Here is a 22,817-nt window from a genome sequence, read left to right on the forward strand (position 1 = left end):
TACTGAGAGCGGTGCAGGGCTGCAGAATTCAAGCACGAAACCAATCATACCACAGGCAGTTGTTCCATTTAAGCAGCAATTCCGTTTAAGAAATTTCCGTTTACTGAGAGTCTACTGTAGTTACATTCGGGTGTCAGATCAAGGTTAAACGACAAATATTTCTGCAATATTCTCTGCCTTACTATAACATGCTCACCGATGAAAGAAAGAAAAGGAAAACTGTACATTCTAACCTATCATATCAACTGTTGGACAAGGTGCACCATATGAACTTTTGGAGAAACACGTCTCGTACAGTAGAAAAATATGGCACACATCTTTTAGTCACCTTCGAAAAGATTCGGCATTTTTGCTACAATGAATGTTCCCCCTCGATTTACAAGAACACACGGTGAAGCCACGCTGCTTTCATGCAGCAAACACTGCCCTACATGTGCTGGTGGATGCTCGATACTGTACATGAAGGGTAAAAAATACTGCTGACAGATAATTTCCTGGCATAACAATAATATGATCTGAGCAGCTGCACCATACAGTATGGAAACCTCTTGAACAAACCTCTTTAACAATCTCTGAGCAATAAATGCCTCAGACTCCTCGACAGTTTCCTTGAGCAGCATGAAGAGGCTTTTAGAAAGCGGCATGAAATGCCTGATGTATCTTGATGGCAGAATGTCATCGAGACATGGGATGCTGTAATGCAAAAGCCACAATTCTCATTCGGTTGCCTTCCAAAAGGCCCTTTCTGAAACTACAGAGGGCTGCAAGAACATCAAGTGTTGCTGTCCTCACGTGACTTAGACCTACGTCACACTGTGTTTACACATAACCACCAGCTCGATATGAACACCACAAATGTTTTTTTTTATGGAAGTGGCATTGAAAATGTACTAATTGCATTCCGAGCAACCCCAATAAACTTGTTAGTGTTCTTGACACCGATTTTATTAAGCGCAAAAATACAAAAAACTTCTAAAATCTGAGTCAGTACTCCATCACCAATATCTCACATAATTGGTGCTTGACAAGGAACCTTCTGATCTTGCACCTTCAAATATGAGCTATCAGTGGTTGTAATCCAGTAAGCACATTTTTATTGAATTACGACTCACACAAGAACAAGCTTGCAATCTACTTACAGAGAGGCCAGGAAGCATTACTGCTGAATTTCTTGCCACACAATCAGAGAGGTCAGCATCTGGGTTGTCGACTTCAACATCTTCAGGAACCTCTTGACTACATTCCGAATTACCATGGACCTTGCTGACTGTTATAGGAAATTCATCCTGCAGATATGGTTCATCTTCGAGCCCGACATTGTCCTCAGTAAGCTCATCTGAACTTGCCTGCATAGAAAAGATAGAGACAAAACAGAAGTGAGACGATATTCAGGAGTTATGCATTCATGTTCGTAAATCAAGTATAAAAGCCACATAAGCAATTTTGTGAAAAAAGCAATAAGCGACACGATAGAGTTAGCTCTCGCCTAGAAGTTGAATCACACGAGAGTGACAGCTGTTCAATGCTGCCAGTATGAAGGCAGCAAATATGCACCAATGCTGGCATGACATGTGCTCTAGCAATTTAAGCATATTTGTTTTTTTTTGGCCGTTCGCTCCTTCCGTGTGACAACCAGTAGTATGTTACTGATGTACTATTCCAGCTTGGTGCTACTGACTGGTTTCTCAGAAATTCTGGGCAATGAGGGACGTATTATAGATTTCTCCAATTGAGCAATCTAGCAAGAGAAATGAGTGATCTGGTCACGTGACCATCCATTTCGTTGCTTGTCACTGTGACATGCCAAGTAGCACCAATGGAATTTAGGCTTCTAGCACTCGCAATATGACGAGAGGTATGAAACTGGCAATGCTTACAGCAAAGTGGTGCAAGCATAAAGAGATCACAGATGCTGCAATACTGGATAAGTCATAGGAATCATTCATGGTTCTGGCAAGAAAAGCGTATTAATGAATCTTATCTGCTCCAGTTTAATCTCATTACCACCGTCCTTTCGACAGCAGCTCAGCATTTTTAATAACAGGCAAGACTGAATCAAATGGTTGAAACGGGATTTGTAAATGGGATAGCTTTATGGATGTGAAGATGTACACAGTAGCCCAAACTGAAACAATACAGGCCAGGAATCTTTCTTCCTGTCTCTGCTTGCACTACCAAGCACTACTTCATTCATTTCATTGAATGAGGTACATTTACTCAATGTGGATGCAATGTGGTTTGTATTGTAGCCTCTGCATAGCACTAGTGCGTTAATGTTTTATGAAGACAGGCAGTAACTGATTTCCTTCGTGGAAATGTGTGCCTCATTTCTTTTGTCACAAACTGCAAGTACATGGGACATTCCTAACGCACCTTGACAACATTTGGGTCCTAGATTTGCTGTTCATAAATAACTGTTCCACTCGGGCACTTTTGAAAGGCCATGCAGTCGATGGCCGTCAAAAAGCCACAACTCTATCGACTCAGTGCACTTGTCACGCTGCTGCTACATGGCAGTTTTGAACGACCGTTGAGGGTTTGAGGCTTTTCTGGAACAGATAGTGTGGCACTGTGGATCTTTATTTTCATTTTCATGTCACCGAAAGTTCAACAATATAAATCCTCATAAAGGCACAAATGTGTCTGTCACTTTTGTTTAAACGATTCAATCAACTGTTTATACGTAGTTTTGAATGCATATTTAGTATACCTACTGACAGCCCCCTAAGCATTGTTCCCCACCAACCCAACCACTCCCTCCCCTCTTACATATACAGGCACCTACCACCCCGCCCCCGTGTTGTTTTAGCAACCTCCTCCGCCTCCTCCTGCCCCCCCCCCCCGTCATTTCGAAGTTATGGGTAAAACACTGCTAAAAACACTGCTGGCACCGCGCGCCCCGCTTCTACATCGATGTGAAACAGTTACAAAGTTAAACGAGGATTGCATCGCCCCGCGGTGGAAAGCTGTGATATCAGTCATTTACAGCGAAAGAAGCTCTTGCCTCAGATAAGCACGAACAGAGCGGCTGCATGTGCGAATTGATATTGATAACGCCGGGCTCTCAGAGTCATTTCAAGATATCACAACTTACCTGTGAAGCATTTAGAGCAGCAGACGATTCTTTCTTCTGGCTCCACACAATCTGTAGGGGAACTTTGACGATGTAGTCGGTTCTAAATAGAACCGAAAGCGCCGTTTCTGAGGCGGGACCGACCACCACGACGGGGCCATGGGTGCGCGGGGGCCCAGGGCCCAGGGTCGTCACTTCAACAGCTGCGCTGTAGTGAAAGAACTACGATCTACAATCATCACATTGTAATTCACCACGTCGTACACACGCCGTTGTTAAACCCCACCAACAAGATGCTTTGGTGGCAAAGTCGGTTAGCACTCAGCGCGGCAGTTTGCGGTGTTGAACGTCGTGGGTTTGAAACCGCGCAATGTAGCTTTTTTTTGGTGTTTTCGTTTCTAGCTTTGAAACATTGCGTCAAGATTAACGTGACTTCTCCGAAGGAACCGTAACTTTACTTTTTAAAAGAAAATCAAGCGGAAGGCTGCTGCAGCAGTACACTGTAGCTGCAACCGTACTCAAGACGCGATACATTGTTTCATTGCATCGCATATGAATGGGACGCTGACATGACATTTCCGACCACTGATTTATTACGTTGAGAACGCACTCTAGCTATAAACACTTGAAAAAATAGCGACAATCCTCAGAACTACACTATACTCAGAACGCCGTTGATATAGCATGTTTTATAGAAACAGTTTCGGTTTCGATCGAAACCGGGACTGGCAGTATAAAAGTTGTGATAATATAATAAATTATCAGCAGCGATTTGAGGTTTGCGATCACTTTATTTGTGAATTAGAGCTCCTAAACGTTCAACTAAAGCAACAAAGTTAATGGTTGAAGAAGATATCATACCACTACGCCTTTAGTTAGCGGCAAAACATTCATTTTGACGCCACTGCTAGCAACACTGGCATTGTTTTTTTTTATTCCGTCGAGGATTTTCCGTGCGTGAACGATCGCCCGCTTGTGAAAAGTTAGTGCGACGCAGTGTTTCGTTATAGTTTCGTCTACGTAAGATACCACTTTCACAAGAACAAAAAGGTTATAAGTGCGAAGAGCGTGCCGTGCGGTGGTTTAACTGCAAGGACGTTGACGACTTCACCCCTGGGGATGTCTTCAGTGCTTACTGGGAGCGGCGATGAGAAGACCAAAGTCGGCTCTACGACACCGTGCTTCTGCATATGACAGGTGATGTAAAATTCATTACATGGGGCACACATTCTGTGCGTATGTTTAAAATCTCTTCTTGCACGTGCGGAGTCGAAGAGCTTAAACTTCAATCTGGCTGCGCATGTTCAACTTTTTTCCCCCACACTCGCCTTTGTGCTGAACCACGCCGTTATAACTCCATCCCAGGCAGCACAGCACATTGGTCCAATATTGTTTATACGTTGGCAAACGATGGCCCAATGATGGCCCATACAAACCACTATAAAACCAATGTTGGCAAGCCATCCTACAAGGATGCCAATAATGGTCCATCTTCGCCAGCCAACATACAATATTGGTCGTGCCATTCTTTGAGGTTGGCAACAACGGTCCGTGGTTGCCGATGTACATACAATATTGGCAGAACCAGGCCGTACGGATGGCAATATTGGGCCAGCTTATCCGTTGGTAAAACGATATTGGTTAAGTAATGGCAGTAGATCGGATATATTGTCCAGTCAATCTGACTGGTTAAACAATATTGGACGACCAGTGCTACGCGCCGGACAATATTGTCCAGACTTACACGTTGTCACTCCAATGTCTTAAACACTGGCAAGCATATGCATGATATATCGGCAAGAATGTTTTTTTTTCCTTTTACCATCACTGAGTGAAGGTTAGCCCGAATCGAGCCACCACCTGCGCATGCACGCTAATATGAAAATCACTTTATCCGGCATCCAGCGCACCTCAAAGAAGATTTCCGGTTACTTATCACATTGCTTTATTCTACAAATATTCTACAAAAGCCCCGCGTTACACGGCGGCGAAGGCATCACGCCGTCCAACTGGGAGGCTGCACGTTTTTACTAGCCCCGGACTCGAGAACAGCTATGGGCCGTCCAACGGGCCCGCGACGCAAAAGAGACTTGGTATTTCTGTTCCGACGTGGGAGCGGCCCGGTCGAGTCCTAATCCGAAACGTGCTCTGAACCCATTCCTTATTACGTATAACAACGCGATTGTAGATGACGACCCCGCATTTCTGAAAGCCAGCGGCCGTTTCGGCCGTCCGCGAGTGCCGTTTTCGCTCCGTTGCATCGCATATTTGCGGCGCTTCGCGCTCGGCGCGTTCCGAGGTTCGTCCGAATTAACCCGGTTGCGCCCCAATATGACCGAATTAACGAGAGTTCGGTGCCATTAAACAATAAACATGCTTGGCGGGACCAGAGAACACGTTGTAATTGTCTGATTTTCCGAAATAATGATTGTGGAACTAACGAGCTTTTACTGTATAAATATGGCAAAAACAGTCCATTGCTGTCAGTCAACAAACAAAACTGGAAATTCCATTCTATAAGAAAGGGAACAATGGCGCACACAGGGTCTTGATTTTTAAGTTGGCATTTAGTGTGGCACAAAATATGTCCTAAACAGTTGGACAAAATTTGTTTTAGAGATGTTGAGCAATGTAAAATAAGTACCAAGTTTTCAAGTGAGTTTCGCGCTGCTGGAAATACATCTATGAGAAAGGAAACACAACACAACATCTCACTTTGCAATGCTTGTTAAAAGTTAATTGTGTGATACAGCCAGCGTACACAACGCAACTGTATAAAAAAAAACCCTGCCTTTACATTGATTGAAGCTATAGAATTCTAGTCTGCTTCGCAATGGGCCTCTGCGCTGGTGCGCCTTAAGCGCACGCGCACTGAAATTTTTCTGACGGCTTTATTAGCGGCGAACAATCAAAACATTTCATGTCACTTCAACCACACCACGTATTTTTGTGTTTGCTACACGACTGGTTGGATTACAGGGTTGTAACTTCTTTGTGTGCGTGCTACAGCGACGTGCTGTCCAAGACTACAGTATCGCCAGCGGAATCTCCAGATGAGCGATGAGTTATGTTTGCACTCTCAACGCTTCACGCAACCAGACGTGTTCACTTCCAACAAATGTTCTCGGTGGTCGGGAGGCCGGAGAAGCAGCGCGACGCCATGTTTTGCTCAAGAATTTTACGTCCTCTCCTCCGGCAGTTGCGCGGGGGTGGCTGGTCATAAAACACTTGTCACTTGACGGCTGCTCCGCCCACGACGGTTCAAACGTGGCTCCGGGGTTTCAATGCCTTAGAAAACGAGAGGGTGGGGTGTGAGGAGATCGCGGGAGACGACGGCACCTCGGAAGATGCGTACGCGTTTCGGCCCCTTCTGGCCGGCGGCTATTCTTCGTCAGTCAGTGGTGGTTACTTTCCCTCGTTCGGGCTCCAAGCATCGGCGGGCGCCGCGCGCGCGCCCCTCAGTATTCAGTCAAGAGTCATCGAGAAAAAACGAAGTCGGATATCGAGACAGGATGCCGCGATTCTATGGATACGGAGATTCGACGACGATGCCACAGTGAGAAGGCAGCTGTCCTGTTCTTCATCGGACTTGATTGTTTTGACTTTTTAAGAGCGATCCGCAGATAAGCGCCGATGTGTCTTGACAGATCGCAAACTTTCCGCCGGATTTTTGTGTACGTATCGCGTTCAGTAAGTCCTTTCGTTCCTTAGTCGCATGTTACTTTCCGTGTTTTTCGTACGTGAAATATGTGCTGCGTTTATTAACGTATACATTACCGCGTACTTTCTCTAAAACTGTTACTTTGTGAATACCCATGTGGTGGGCTTTGCTGTGCGCGTCGAAGCAGGTTAGTTAAGTCCTCGCCCTTAGCGATGTTTCAGCATTTGCGTTCGTTGTTTTCTTCTTTTATCGCGTTGTCGTGCGCCAGCTAAATATCCGTTTTTGATTTGGCCTTCGCCGCTCGTTTCGCGCAAAGAAATGATGGATCTGTAACACACAAATTTTCATTAGTTTTGAAGTTGTTGCAGTCTTTCAAGCTCTTGCCGCAGTTACCTTTTAATTAACAAATAGGCTATGAACATTGCGGTAGTTCAAGATGGTTATAGATTTCATCTGTGTCGAATGTCTGTTCGCATGTAGATGTTCATTTATTTCATTTTGCATTACGCTTCGCTTTTCACTCATTTCCTTTTGAACCTTCGGTGAACTGACAACTTAAATAAGCGCTAACAGGGAGGCTGTGTGTGTTTGTGAGTGGTCCCGTTTCCGCGATTTCTAATATAAGAGCGTTATTCAAGGTAATTAGTGTAGGTTCTGTGCAAGCGGTCAGCAGAACAAAGCGTGAAATGCGAAATTATTTTCAATACTTGCAGTATCTTTGCCATATGTATACATGCAGAATAAAGTTGTGTGTACTCTCAGCTTTTCTACGCTGATTATCCCTGCTGCTTGCCAAAAAGCAAAAGCGTGGGCAACATGCATTTATTTACGTGCACAAAAATCTACCTCATGTTAAACTACACATTCAGTGAAAAATGTCGTAAAGATGTTGACATAGCCAACAAAAAGGCTGGCAAGAACCAGTGTGAAACGCTGAAAAAGAAAGAACGATGGTGCAGCCAACGATAAAGGCTGGCAAAAAATTAACATTCTAGCTGCCAATGTTTATACAATGTTGGCGATACGTACGACGGACAATGTTGGCTACAGCCATCCTTGCCATTATTGGCGATATGTTGGACGGACAATGTTGGCTCCAGCCATCCTTGCCATTATTGGAAAATCATTGGCATCCAATATTGGACCAATGCACACTTAGGTGTAGCAAACCCCCAAAAGCCAACGCAGGACCAATATTTCTGCCAATGTTTACCAACGTTGTTCCGAGATTGGTCCAATGCCGGCGTGCTGCCTGGGATGTCATGTCCCAGCGCTGGCCGACCGCTATCTACATGAAGCCTATTTACTATTCTGTAGTATACGCCGAGCTGCCGTCGCCGCGTGAGTGTGTACCAGCGAATGCTATGCTTTGCACAGTGTTGAAATCCTGAGTTAGGGCAATATTATAGATTTAACGTTAATTGCTACCGCGGAACCGTGATTTGCACAGATTTTTTTAAAATCCACGATGTGAATCTGTGATAGTATACAGGTGACTACCGCAGTTCTTTGCCACGTGGTATTTTCGAAATGCATGGATCTAGACGGGTGTGAGCAAGTGATGCTCTCTTATGCGCTGCAGCATAGTGCTCAGGCTTCAGGAAGAGGTCGAAACAAGCGTGCGGCCTGCGAAGCTCGAAGCTTACCAGCTTATACATTTTTTTAGCGAAATCTTTGTCAACATGGCATTACACCCATCTTCACTAACCAGAGGTCGTGCTCTTGAATTCGTGTATTCTTCATGATGCTGGTTGTATTGCTGTGAGGCCTTGCTCAGTGCTTTAAGATTGGTCTTCAGGACATAGCTTGACGGTGGTCCTGGTGGAAGCTTTCCCACATGTATTTATGCAAATGTGTGCTAATCATCATAATTACTTTCTTATAAGTGTGACTTAATTGTAATATTGCACTACTGCTAGTTGGAATCATAAGTGTATAAACAAAATTGTTTATTTTTCTGTCACATAGTGCTTGGTACCCATTGCATGTTTGCATAGTTTTGTGTGACTGTGTTGGCTTGTATTGTCAACTGACTTATTTATCGATTATGACGTGTCACTTTTATTCACAGTCCAAACAAGAAATGGACCAATGTTTCAATGCATACGGAACAAAAAAAAAGATACGCCGACCAGCCCAAACAAACATTAATGACGTCTCGGCTTTCAGCACGCAAGCCTTGATCGCAATGAATGCATCACCAGAAGTGCTTCGTTTAAATGGGCTTGAGTAATCACTGCAAAGGCTGTGCGTAGATGGGGTTTCGATTTCCGTCGTTAAGATTACCTCTCTTGCAAATGGTCTGTATGATAAGTGATTCTGTACGTCACCGAGATGCTGCCATGTTTTCTATTGTGACGATTTTTGCGTTGGTCCAATCAATCTTGTGGTCATTCATCACGGCGTGTTCAGCTAAAGCGTTGTTGTGGACGCTCTTATTTTTTGTCACGAGCGTGCTGCTGCAGACACTTCTTGTATTTTCCTGCCTCTCCGATGTAAACACTCTTGCAGTCTGCCAAGGTATCTAGTAAACTACACTGGGGAATTGCTCCCTGGGCAGGCGGTCCTTCACTCTTACAAGTTGATGGCGCATCTTTTTGGGTGAAATGTGTGCCACATACATGTCATACTCACGTCGGACATGTGCCAAACATTCGCTTGTTGCAGAAATATGCGTTGCAGGGGCTCGCTTCGTAGACGCGGGGGCCAGCAGGGAGGAGGTGCGTCAAGGTGTCATTGTCATGACAGCTGAATTTCACCTCTGTGCACTCCGCTTTCAACAAGAGGGCTGTTGTCAGCACGCTGCTACAGCGTGCCAAAAGATTGGGCTCAAAGCCACATGATGCAGGCATGGCAAAGGTACAGGATGACCTCGCTCATTGTGGATACCCTAGGCACTTTACCAGTGCAATAGACTGTCAACTGTCATGACGGGTACACACTTACGTGCCTGCTTCCTGCTGGCCCCCTCCTCTACGAAGCAAGCCCCCGTACCGTATATTTCTTGAACAAACGAATGTTTGGCACATGTCCTACGTGAGTATGACATGTATGTGGCACAGATTCCACCCGAAAGTTCGTGCCATCAACTTATGAGAGTGAAGGATCACCTGCCCAGGGAGCGTTTCCCCAGTGTAGTTTTACTAGGTACCTTGAGCAGACTGCAAGGGTGTTCACATCTGAGTCAGGAAACTGCAAGAAGCGTATGCAACAGTATGCCTGTGATGTAAATAATGCAAGCATTCGCAACAAAGCTTCAGCAGAACACGCCATGATGAATGACTACAAGATTGATTGGACCAACGCAAGAATCGTCACAGCAGAAAAAGTGACAGCATCTTGGCTACGTATGGAATCGTTTATCATGCAGACCACTTCTAAAAGAGGCATGGCAAAGGTACGGGATAACCTTAACAACAGAAATCTAAACGTGATCAATGCGAGGTCTTTGCAGCAATTTCTCAAACCTATTCAAATGAACCGCCTCTGCTGATGCATTCATTGTCAACAAGGCTTCCATGCTCAAAGCCGAAACGTGATAAACGTTTGTTTGGTCTGGTCGGCATCTCTTTTTGTTTCAAATGTACGGTGCCGGTCACACGGGATTCCTTCACGCTGCCGACTTCCATGTCAACACAAAGAGTGCAGAAACCGCAACAGAAGGTGACGTAATGGGAAAGCTGTATATCTTCTTTTGCTTCGAAAGCTTTTCAGATACAGCGCCCTAGCATCCTTGGTTCTTACATAACTCATATTATGTGTAGCATCTGGAATACTGTACTCTATGTCAATAGTTTCTTGCTGCACTGGGGAAGCCGCAGGATTCATTTGCGGACAGAAATACCAAATCTTCCTAAATATGCATTAATTTATGCCATGTCGTCAGCTCAACGTCTGCTTGCCATGTTGTCTGTGCCTCCTATGTGCTTAGTGAATTGACCCAGCAAATATTTGGCATTTTAACCATAAACTGTGTTTACATGAACGTGGCAGTAGGGCCTTGCTTCACATGTACATTTTCTCAGCAGTTTCCTGCAGCTTCCTTAGATTTTAAGTAAGGACAAACACTTTGCACACAAGCGTAAAAAGACATGGAAACACATGAGCATAAAGGTATGTGCTAGCGCAATTACATGTCGTGACACCAGGTGCCCTCTTTTTCACAGGGCTCTAAAATGCACTTTGGCAGATGCCTGGCAGTCTCATAACGTCTTGCATTCGCCTTCACAACTTGATGCCTTTCATGTCCTGCACAACAGGATTGCTTTTCTTCAAAATCAGTCACATTTGTGCGCCATGAATGGGAAGCATGGAGTGATGTTTTGTCTTCTGTATCTGGACCCATGTGGATGGCGCCAGCCAAGAATGGCAAAAATAAGGGAAACCTGTGCCACTCACACAATATTTCATCCATGTGAATTACAAACTTTTAAGCATTTTTTAATTAGCAGTTATCGTCTACTAGTGAAGTGTTGCCAGCTGAAGTGTGTAAGCTTCTCCATGTCTTGACACCACCCCCCTTCATGTGCTTCTTGTGTCACTGATCATGGACACCTAATTTTCAGATGCTGTCACCATTGCCAAATTTTACGAAACATTAAGATCACAGTGGCGCATCCCAGTTGAGAAAGGTTTGAGGGCTTTCACAGCAGGTGCCATGCCACTTTGAGGCTGTGTTGTTGCCATGCTGAATGATTCTTTAAAGTACTCACATTTGACTACTGAAACCTCATATTAATTTCAGAGTTCATTGAAAGTGGCATGGTTGAGATGTCCGCCAAGAACCGAATCCTGGTTAGGGAACGAGAGCGCGATGCGAACACTGCCCGATTACACTGTGGCGCCCAAGACTTGAAGGCGAAGGTCAAGCGTTCTCCAAGTGTTTTTAAGCATTGTTGGTAGGGTGAGATAGTAAACAGATATTAATAAGAAAATCCTAATAAATTAGGTTGCTTTGCAGAAACTGTGTGGGAACAGAGCTAAGTCATTTTCTGAATACCCATGCAGGCCACTTGCCACTTCGTTGCAAAGGAGACTACTAAGGAGGCGTTTCTGGATGACACGGCCTGTTCGAGCCTTCCATTATGGGATGAATAGTTATTCCCATCATTAGAGCCTTCACCAAACGAGATTAGAGGTGTGTACTGCTTTCTTTTTTCGCTCTAAGTATTATTCCAACCTGTAGTTATAGTACCAACGAAGGTTAGTAGGCACTTAACGTTCGTTACATATATGGTGCGAGCGACGCAGTGAATGTATCTCATTTTCCCAAATGCCGATTACACTTTCTAGTGCACTCTTTAAATATCAGAACCTCACACTGTACTCGTCTACAGTGTCGATGGACGTTGATTACAAATGCATCTGTGAATCATAGACCGCTCCTGCACTTCATGGGCAACCAAGTTGTATTTTTTTTTTCATTTATGCCGTAAGGCGCACTGGCGCCAAAAAAATAAATAAAAGCTAGGTGACGCTCTTGAGCCGCTCAGCTGGTCCAGCAGTGGGACAGATGGAAATCGTCGGGAGGCCGTCGCAACTAAACACTGAAGTGCGTTATTGAATTGCGCAGTAACATGTTGCACCTTACCAAATTCACTGTGTCGAAGTCCTGGCATGGCGCAAGCAGAAAGCTACAGCACGAGGCCCGTGCGCTCGTCGCAGCGGCTGCTGCGGCATACACACTTTTCCCATAAGCGCTTGCGCGTCAGTTGGTGGCGCTCGTGTGCTTGAAAAAAGTCTATTGCTTTTAAAGGCCATAGTGGCTAAGCGCAATTGGCAAGCACAAGAGTGTTCATAACACCAAATGCTCCACTGGAAAGGTATCTCTTGCAATTCAATACGTCACGTTCATATCAGTACATAAAAAGTAATCGTTGAATAAATGTGAATTCAGTGTTCCGGCACATGCTGCTCATGATAGTACGTCGTATACAACACAATAATGCATGCCGATACCGTCGTGCTGTACCCTCGTACTATGCCACTAAACTGCTACATCTGATATGCATCCACATGGTAATACCTGCGCTGACATTTCATGTGTAGAGATACATGCAGGGTTGTTCAGATATATGCAGTATTTATGATTTAAGAATGCGGTTGTACGTTCTTTTCGAGTCATGCTCCCACGGCGCCAATGAGCAGCGGGCGACTAAACAGCCGACTTGCTCGACGCTTGCACACATTTCCCATAGTGCCTGCAAGGCATTCTGGGATTGCTTGAAAAGGTCTATTGAGCAGCTGTGAAAAATTCATTCAGTGGTCTTCCTGTATCATAACAGCGCTATTTTTTTCTGTGTTCATTTGTAGGTGCCATGGGTCCTCGAACAGTAACATATATAAATGGGTGCAGACATCCTATCCTATTGCATGCTTTCACACTAATGCAGCAGCTTGGTCTTGAAGTAGTGCGTGTGTGCAGCTGTGGTAAAATTTTGTTTTGGTTACAGTTCAGTACCACTAATGATGTGCATATTCGCTGCTCCGACCACTTATGTCACAAGCGGTCTATGCTGTAATGTCTCTGCCAAAGTGGTCATCTTTAACAGTATGCGGCACAGTGCAAAGTTATTGAATATAAATTTGATGTAGAGGTGGTTGAATTCATTCAAAGCTCACTGTCGTGCTTTTTTTTTATCTCACTTGCCTCAGTCTAGCAAGAGCTTGTGTATCCATGGCAGCTACAGAATCTTAACAAATGTTTGGAACATAGGTGCAACACTGAGCAAACATTGGCATCATTTTCTGAACAGTTGCTGACGCTGCAAAATATTTTCTTTGTGCTCTTACATTTACAGGTACAATAATAACTTTTCTAACTTACTAAACGGTGGAGCCTGAATTCTAACAGTTTAGCATTTGTTGATTTTACTCCATGAACAGGTTCAGCACAGTGTTGCTACGGCAGCAACAACTGCGCCTTCTACTGACTCTGCTGCCACCTCATATCCTGCAGCCAGACCAACTAAATGTGCTGCCTCTTCTGGTCCTGCAGCCTTAGCAGTCACATTGCCTTCTGCCTCTGATGCTGACATGTCGCAGTGTTCGTTCAGCAAAGATGAACAGCTAAGATAATCAAGGATCCACAAGGAGTATTATAGGTGCGTAGCCTATCATGATAATAACTAGTAACAAGAGTGCTTATTTGGGCCAGTCTATACATGTCCATAAGAAATGAGAAACAGCATGAACCACAGGATGACAGGACAGAGATGAACTAAGCGCTGTTCTGTTCGGACTACGTTTACAGTGCAAGTATGTCAGTGCTAAGTCCATATCTATGCTTTTGTCTTGTGGTTCGCGCTGTTGCTTGTTTTCTTTGAGCTAGTAACAAGATGTGGACTTGAGGTAGTCGGTAAATAGCTGCGTGCGAAGGCATAGGATGTGTTTGCGTCTTGTTTCTTTTGCAATAACTAGTCTTGTGCCGAGTTTCAGCTTACCTAACCAAGCAACAATGAATGTGTGGGTGCAGAGTATGTTAATTGCCAGTTCTTGCACAGTCAGTCTGCAAGTGGCTTGATAATCACGTTGTCTCGACAAAAACCTAAAAAATAATGCTGCTGTGGTAAGAGCGACAACAATGCAAAAAAAATTGTAAGAGGTGCTGGTAGTTACCTTTGCTCGCTAGTGCTGCATGAGTTATGCTGATAATCTGTGCCCAGCCTTTACCGAAAGGTATACTTCAGCTTTCAGAAGCTGAACTTACTTTTCGAGGATGGCTTATCTTTCTATTCAAAAGGAACATCATGTGAGCTACTGCATTCACAGTGCGTGCGGCGATCTGGGTCAACACAAGCTAGATTGTGTTGCCACTGTAGTCATCATTCACCGTGGTCATGAAGCGATACAATGCTGAATTGTAGCTTAAAATCTGTGCGGAGGCTTTGATACTCATTCGGTAACTGATCAGCACTTGCTGGAATGAGGGCATTGTGTGTGTGAGGGCACATTCAAAGTGCAGCTGCAGCACGGCACCCTGAAATATTTCTTAATCCACAGGAGCTTCTGCCACGCTTGTGACATAGCGTGAACATTACAAGGAGTCGAAATGAAATTACTGCTCGCCGCAACCGATGCAGACAAACCGCATTGTTGCTGTTGACGCGCTCATTATAGTGATTACTCTTTGTGAATGCATGCGGGCAATGGGTACCGAATAAGAATGAAGCTACTGTTTGCCAGAAGAGATGATACTATTTACGCATTCGTAGACGGTCATTGCTCAATTTTGAAGACGCGCAGTCAGTACATACAACAGGCATCAAAAATTTTCAGGTGGTGGCCTTAGAACCTTCAAGCAACCCCTGTAAATCCCTTGCTGGGCCAGTGAACACAGTCCATCATGTTTTCTTTCGTGTATTTTGCCAATTATGAAAGCTGTGCTTGTGTTTTTCAAACTTTAACTCTTTCCCAATTACTTTTATAGATAGCAATTCTGAGAGCCCATTCTCACTTCTTAGCAAAAGAAACGCATTTTTTTCCTGTTTAAAAGCTGGCTAAGAAATGGCGAGGCCTTTACCGATACTGAGTGCATCACTTTGCAGTTTTTATCATTTATGCGCTCTTTGACAACTTTCAATTGCACAAGCCATTTTGATAATAATTTTCTCACAGCACTTGAAGCACAAAAATCTGAGAATATATATACATAATGGGACTGCTTATTTTGACTGTTGACTAATATGTATGTTGCATTCAGTGTTCACCAAACACTGAAATGTGCAGTGTGATAAACTAATACCCTTGTCACACGGGTAAGCTTAACCGCTGTTATCCCCAACTGCAGTTAACGGACGTAACCACAGTTACCGTAAACCAGACAGAGGCGCTGTCACACGTTTGCAGCGCTTCCAAGCGTTCTTTAGTTCATACATGGCTGCGTTCGTGCAACACCGCTATTACACCGCCTTGTACAGGGCTTCACGCTCGATTACAGACGCGGCAGCAGCGTGTTTTGATGCGCGTCTATCAAATAGCGCGAAGCCCTGTTCAATGAACGAACGCTGCTGTGTATCAATCTCGTGAAATGCACACGATATTTTTGCAGCACGGACAAACTGGTACCTCAAAGCCGGTAATTTATCTTCCCAAATGCGTATCAACACCTCCATCGTCGCAACGGTCCAGTTGACACGCTTGATATTTCGCTGGAAGCCGAGCTAGAGTGACCTAGAATAGGGGGAGTGTCCAAAGCGCCGCGCGAATACATGGGAGGAGCGAGGGGCCTTTTGCGGTGAACTCCCGCGCCGCGGCGCTGCCGTGCCGGACCCGTGGGCTTTCTCCGCGGCGGAAGCCGCGTGAAAGCGGTGAGCGTCTGCTACGCGCGTGATATTTCGGCGGCTATTAGCTAAAGTTGCGGAAATTTGGGCAATATTTAATACTGCGTCACTGCAATATAATACTGCAGCGACTCATCACACAGAGCACGCGTTTGTTAGTTTGTGTGTTGTGAAACGGGGATTTTGTATATATCCTTTCAGTTTTTTCAGGTTTGTCACCGCATTGGTCCACACTTCCGTGGCTGTTTGAGGAACGCATCCTGCGCGCACTTCATCGTGAGAAAAGGCGCTTAACTTATTTTCGTGTGGAATGACGAACGTAAACTTGCTGCAGGAGAAAATAAACTGAAGATAACCAGGAGAACGTAGCACATATGCACGTATGCTCATGCATGCTAACGCGTTTGCACCCTTCATATCCTATCTTTTCTTTCGTGCATTCGATTTGTTTTACAAGGCTGCCTCCGGCGCTCTGCTGTTTCAAGCCATTTCATGCGAAGCCGAATGTGTCAGTCGGCGTGGCCGCGCTACCAAAAGTAAAAATTACTCGCGCAACTCGCGTCTCGTTCACTTGGTATACACGAAAATTGGCACGGAGGGGCACGAATGTACGTATGCCCAACACGGCCGATAGGTCATGGCATCACATGCTTGCCATTTGCGTAACGACTAACAATAATAATATGGTGTGTGGCGCGCCAACCCACTTTCTCTAGCCAGAAATATTTCTGACGATGTGTGGTCTGACGATTTGTTTCCGTCAGGTTATAAAAAACGTGGTGGTCACCAACATCGACGTCAACATGTTAGACTTAGCTATACATTTTGAAGAACTGACCGCATAGGTAAAATGTATATGCGAAAGAATTACATGAAAAAAAAAAAAAACATGGTCCCTTATGCATTCGCCTGAGATGACTCGAAAACGAAAGCCATCTTTTTCGTCAGTCAATGCATTGATCCTCCCTCGCCCCTCTCCGAAAGCCTTCTGCACATAACGTGGTTTCGGACTGCCGACAGGATCGAAGGCATTGCAAGCTTTCTGCACCTCACCTGTGTTTACATTGCCTTCGTGATCGGCCCCCGATCACGGAAGCAATGCAAAGCGACATTTTCGTGTGATGGCGTCATCATATGACGTCACGTTGAATGACGTCATAGTGACGTCACAAGTTCTGTCGACGTTATCGCGTGATGATTTTGTGCATCACTCGTGTTGACTACGCGGGACGCCGACGGTCAATTTTCGTGTTTGATGAGGCATCTGAGGCCTTAAAAAAAAGACAAACCAAAGAAAATGAAACGATAACAGTGCAACATCGTGTATGCCTCACTTCACGTTACGAGCGATCGCCTGAAAACAAACGTGATTCTCAGTTCAGAGCATCTGATTGCACGCGTCTGCGGGACAAAAGAGGCTTGCTTTACCCGTCTGGTCACCTCTTTATATTTATTCAAGAGATGAGCAGACTCGCTATTTAAGTACTTTGGAGCTTCAGCACGAAATTGTGGTGGACGCTATATTGAGGTCATCAGGAAAAAGCGGGAAATTGCGGTCGGGTGCCCTTTTGGCGCGCACTCAACTGCCGTGGAAACAGTTGCATTTTATGTAACTACTCGCCCACATCTTTTTGTAGTCTCTGAACCGGGCGAAGGCTAACCTCCGAGAACCGTGAAAACATCTGAGGTTGAGAATGAGTTGTTTGAAACTGTTTTCATTTCGTATGGTGAAGGCTTGAAGCAATGCACGCATCTCGCGCGAAGGTTTCATACTGACGTTCAGCGATCCATTGCAACATGCGGCTAGGTACAAAAGGTATCTCTGCATTTGAACAATTTTCTGAAGTGATTGAGATATTACACTTCTATTTGTCAATTTCTTACCGTATTTCCGTTTCGGCAGCTTGTACAGAAAGAATGGGGGCATTTGTAACTTCGTTCCATGATATGTGGATATTTGTAAAGGATATTCTATATTACGCCTTTTATGCAAGAGCTTGGTGGAATAAGGTCAGTTTACCTGGCATTGCTTTTCTTTCAAATGTTTGCGCACGGTGAGCCTTGCTGTACGCTACCTCAGAAGCAAAGATAAGCCAACAGCATTGCGGTCGTATGGCCGTCACTACTCCTTTTTTTCTTTTTTTTTGTTTCCCTTGCGTCTTCCCGGTGTGCTCTGTCCATTAAAAAGTGCTAGTCAGGGGCGTAGCCAAGGGGGGATTGGGGGATTCAACCCCACCCCCCCCGACATTTTTAAGTTTTGCTTGCGTATATACACACGCACACATACAAACGCACGCACGAACATACATAAAGTATGGTTGAACCCCCCCCCCCCCCGAAAAAAAATTTCTGGCTACACCACTGGTGCTAGTGGAGGCTATGCATATGGCTAGCAAACCAGCGGCGACCATGAGTAAAAAGCTCGTAGTGTGAAGCGGTCACTGCGCGCAAGTATTTCAGCTGACTGCGCGTGCAATTTACTTTTTTTATTACTCTTAATTCGTGCATCCGTGATGCTATTGCCCGATTATTCATGCGAATAGGGTTTTTTTTTCGTTCTTTGCTTGTGCGTGTCCGTTTTGCGCGTTTTTACACACGCACCAACCTTCTCGAACTCTGTGACCGGAACTAGGCCACGCTGATGCCGCTTGACACGTGATTTTTTGCATTCTGTTGTTGCCCAAGCACTAACACAACGCTTAAAGATGGTTCAGCTCCATTCCGCACCGCATCATAAAAGTTAAGTAGACTTCAAGTGCCCTAAGTGGAAACGCGGCGCAAGAAACTACAGCGCGTAGCAGACGCCCCTCGCTTTCCGCGCGCTTCCCGAGCGCGGAAAGCCCACGGGTCCGGCGCAGCAGCGGCGCGGCGCGGGAGTTCACGGCAAAAGGCCCACGCGGGAGCCGGCGCTTTGGACACTCCCCCTATTCTAGGTCACTCTAGCCGAGCTGCTCGCGTCCGACATGGAGGCAGCCATGTTGTCAGTTTACGGCGCTAACAGAGGTTGCCTACCTCCGTTCACGAAAACGGCCGTTAGCGGATTAACTGCGGTTAGGGTTGTTGTGTGACAAGGTACAACAGCCGTTAGACTTAACGGCCGTCGTTCTTAACTGTGGTTAGACTACCCGTGTGACAAGGGTATAAGGTGTACCTCGCAAGGCATTATTAACTGGTGAATTATAATAGAGCTGAAACCTGGGAGAATATGCAAGTGAAACTTAAGAAATTATACGATTTAGGGGAATAAATAACTATGTGGCTAATGCAAGTGAAACTTAGAAAATTATACGATTTAGGAGAACAAATAATAATTCATTCTAAAAAGACGGCGTGCAAAGACGGACACAAGAAAGAAGTCAGGACACCACAAACGCCGACTAACAACTGAAGAGACGCGCAACGGCGGAAAAGAAAGAAGGCACGAAAACTTATCTGCGCATGCTGATGCAACAGGCGAACCTATCAATCTGGCACGCGTGGGGATCTACATGGAAGTAACTGTTAAGGCATTTGAACTGTTCTGTCTTTTTAGAATGAATACTTACCAACTAACTCCGCTCTCTGTTAATTCTAAATAATAATAATGTGGCTAATGCTGCACTGTTATCATTTACTACTTCCATGTTGACATAGAGGTAGTTTCAATATTATTTTCAAGCTTGCACTTGGCACAGTAGAGCCCCACTGTTATGTTCCTCGCTGCGTTTTCCTGGCTGGTACATCGTCTACCGCTGGTCCCAGCATAGCTTCCATAGGGTCCAATATATTGGGAATCCCATTACATCCTTCAGTCCCTTCAAGAATGTATCAGCAGGGTTCTCTGTATGTGTTTCAGTTCAATGTGTAGTTCAGACTTTTGAAATTTAGCTCGTTGTTATTGTCGTTGGGATGAATTAAACAGTGCTGTTTGCTAAAGAAATAATTTTTTGTTTGTATCTGTGCAGGTTGACCTGCCTAACGGTGGGAGGCTATCAAGGACTGCCTCGAGAAAGGACTTCCATTTGGTTCAGCGGTCCACCATCGCAATATGGTGGACAGATGCCCACGCACATAGGAGCTTCACGGGAACGAGCCGTTTTGCAGTAGCAGGCGGCCAGAAGCCTGCACATCGGCCATTCCCCACATAAAGTGGGAGCATAGAGAGGTCAGCGAGAAAGCTTGTGCATTTCAGTAGCGTGCATGTTTTCTGTCATGCATGCATGTCGTTTTATAACCTGGTACCAGTTCGGCGACTTCAGTGCCCTATTTCTGAGCACAGCTGCAAGTTATATTTCCAGTCACAGAATGTACATGCCTAATGGTTGAAATGCTGAAATGCTTGTCTACTTCAAGCAATACTGCAAGTTGGCCCAGTTGGAACATATTCATCTTCACGGATTCGCGCAAGCACACGGAGACAAAGAGATACACAACGACTAGCGCAATCTAACAACTGGTTTATTTTTTCGCAAATCTTCACTTAACAACCCTCCGATCGGTGCGATCTAGTAAAAAAAACTCGTCAAAAGCGCACATGGCACAGCTCGTGATCACGTGCCTTAACGTACATATGACGACAGCAAAATTTCTTTCTCAAGCAAGGCAACAGAGGGGTGGCTAACACACTTTTCTTTTTGCTTGTCTATGTAAAAGGCCTCCACTTTCTCCCTTGAAGTTTGATTGCGATGCCTGTATTCAATGATGGTGCTACTAAAACAAGGGGTGCATGCGCACTCATTGCAATGCAGCGCTAAATATGTGTTACGGCGGCCTTTCAGACTCGACATATGTTCCCTTAGCCTTGTGTTTATACATCTGCCAGTCTGCCCTACGTACACATGACCACACGTCAAAGAAATATTGTACACTACATTGTCTACACATTTAACAAACTGCTGCTTGTGTTTATCCTGTACAGTTTTCAGTTTCTCACATTTCTGGTCAACCTCCGATTTTGTTCTTGGCCAAAAACACCCACCACCTTAACTTTGTAATTTCCAGCTACCTTTTTTATTCTGTGAGATAGCCCGTGTACGTAAGGAATCACTACTAGTTTGTTAAATGTGCACCAAGAAGCAGCAGTTTGTTAAATGTGTAGACAATGTAGTGTACAATATTTCTTTGACGTGTGGTCGTGTGTACGTAGGGCAGACTGGCAGATGTATAAACACGAGGCTAAGGGAACATATGTCGAGTCTGAAAGGTCGCCCTAACACACGTTTAGCGTTGCATTGCAATGAGTGCGCATGCACGCCTTGTTTAGTAGCACCACCATTGAATACAAGCAACGCAATCAAACTTTGGGGAAGATAGTGGAGGCCTTTTAGATTGACAAGCAAAAAGAAAAATGTGTTAGCCACCTTTCTGTTGCTTTGCTTGAGAAAGAAATCTTGCTGTTGTCATCTGTATGATAAGGCATGTGATCATGAGCTGTGCCATGTGCGCTTTTGACGAGTTTTTTAGGCCAGATCGCGCAGATCGGAGGGGTGTCAAGTGAAGGTTTTTGAAAAAATAAACCAGTTGTTAGATTGCGCTCGTCGTTGCGAATCTCTTCCTTGTCTCCTTGTGCTTGTGCGAATCCGTGAAGGTTGTCTGCTTGCTTTTGCAAGTATCTGCACATTAAAATAATTTGATATAGTTGAAATCTTGATGGCATCTGTTACATGTTCTTCTTTGTCCGGAGTTTTTTGAGGAAGGAAAACCTGATCTGTGGTATTATCCATCATAGTACCGACATTTGTGGTGTGCGAGCCTTCCCGAAGTTCAATAAAAGCATTAAACCTGAGCATTCCAGCTTTGTAAGGAATCATGGTGAAAATTTGTTGCAATGGTAGTCCTACATTTAAAAATTAGCTCCTCAGTTTGTATGTTACGCTGTATGACGAGCACGTAGCAGGTTATTTACTGAAGAGCGCGTAGCAGACGTATGAAGAGCACGTAGCAAACGTATATTTTCTGCTAGTGTTACCTAAGTGGGTCTTAATCAGCTACCGTAGTTCATTGATAGGCATTTCTCAATGAACGAAAATGGATCTGTGTTCCGTCATTTTTCTTTGCCTAAAAAGGCGGAGCACAAATCTGCAACAACCATAGTGAACTGAAATCATCAAATTAGGGAAACCCTGTAATGAATTGTTCTTGCAGTCTCTTCCAGGCACTACAGTGCTGCCCAAAGCCTTTCGGAAGAGGAAGCGAAACAGGCCGCCCAGAACACCAGGCTTTTGGCTGTCCCAGAAGACAACCAAGTTGAGGCGAGGGCAGAAAAAATAAACAGAGAAGTCATTTTCATTTTCAAACTACTGTGTAAGGCTTATGTTTTCGCCCGTGGCCATGTAAACATGCATGTTTTCATTCACAATGCATTTAAGGAAAGGCAATTACACCTGGACCCGTCGTGCAAAAACACACCAGCCCGGTTCTTGCCAAAACACGCCAGTCCGGTTCTCAACAAAACACGCCAGTCCGGTTCTTGCCAAAACACACCAGCCCGGTTCACACCAAAAACCGGTCGTATACACCAGACCCGGGACACCCGCCAGAAACCGTGTCTGAATTCCCGCTCTGGTGGAAACGGGAAAAATACGCCAGACACGGCCTGGTGGATTTTTCGACTGGGTAATCACGCACTCGTGTCATGCCATACCAATTTTGGTATATATCACGTTAACAAAACGGCCGGAAGCGCACCATGACAGTGGCATGTAAATCATACCATACATGATATGCATAACATGATTCGCATGTTAAGACCTCTCATTTATGTTAAGCGCACCATGACAGTGGCATGTAAATCATACCGTACATGACATGCATAACATAATTC

The 22,817-nt window shown here is 44.9% G+C and overlaps 1 long non-coding RNA gene across 1 annotated transcript; it reads left to right on the top strand.

Annotated features, from left to right (window-relative positions):
• The first annotated feature begins 20,003 nt into the window (after positions 1-20,003).
• Positions 20,004-22,290, top strand: LOC119381364 (uncharacterized). The gene is made up of 2 exons (XR_005181409.2): positions 20,004-20,159; positions 22,139-22,290. It is a non-coding gene; the product is annotated as an uncharacterized LOC119381364 (long non-coding RNA).
• The last annotated feature ends 527 nt before the right edge of the window (positions 22,291-22,817 follow it).

This window comes from Rhipicephalus sanguineus, chromosome 2 (assembly GCF_013339695.2).
Source record: "Rhipicephalus sanguineus isolate Rsan-2018 chromosome 2, BIME_Rsan_1.4, whole genome shotgun sequence".
Lineage (NCBI taxonomy): Eukaryota > Metazoa > Arthropoda > Arachnida > Ixodida > Ixodidae > Rhipicephalus > Rhipicephalus sanguineus.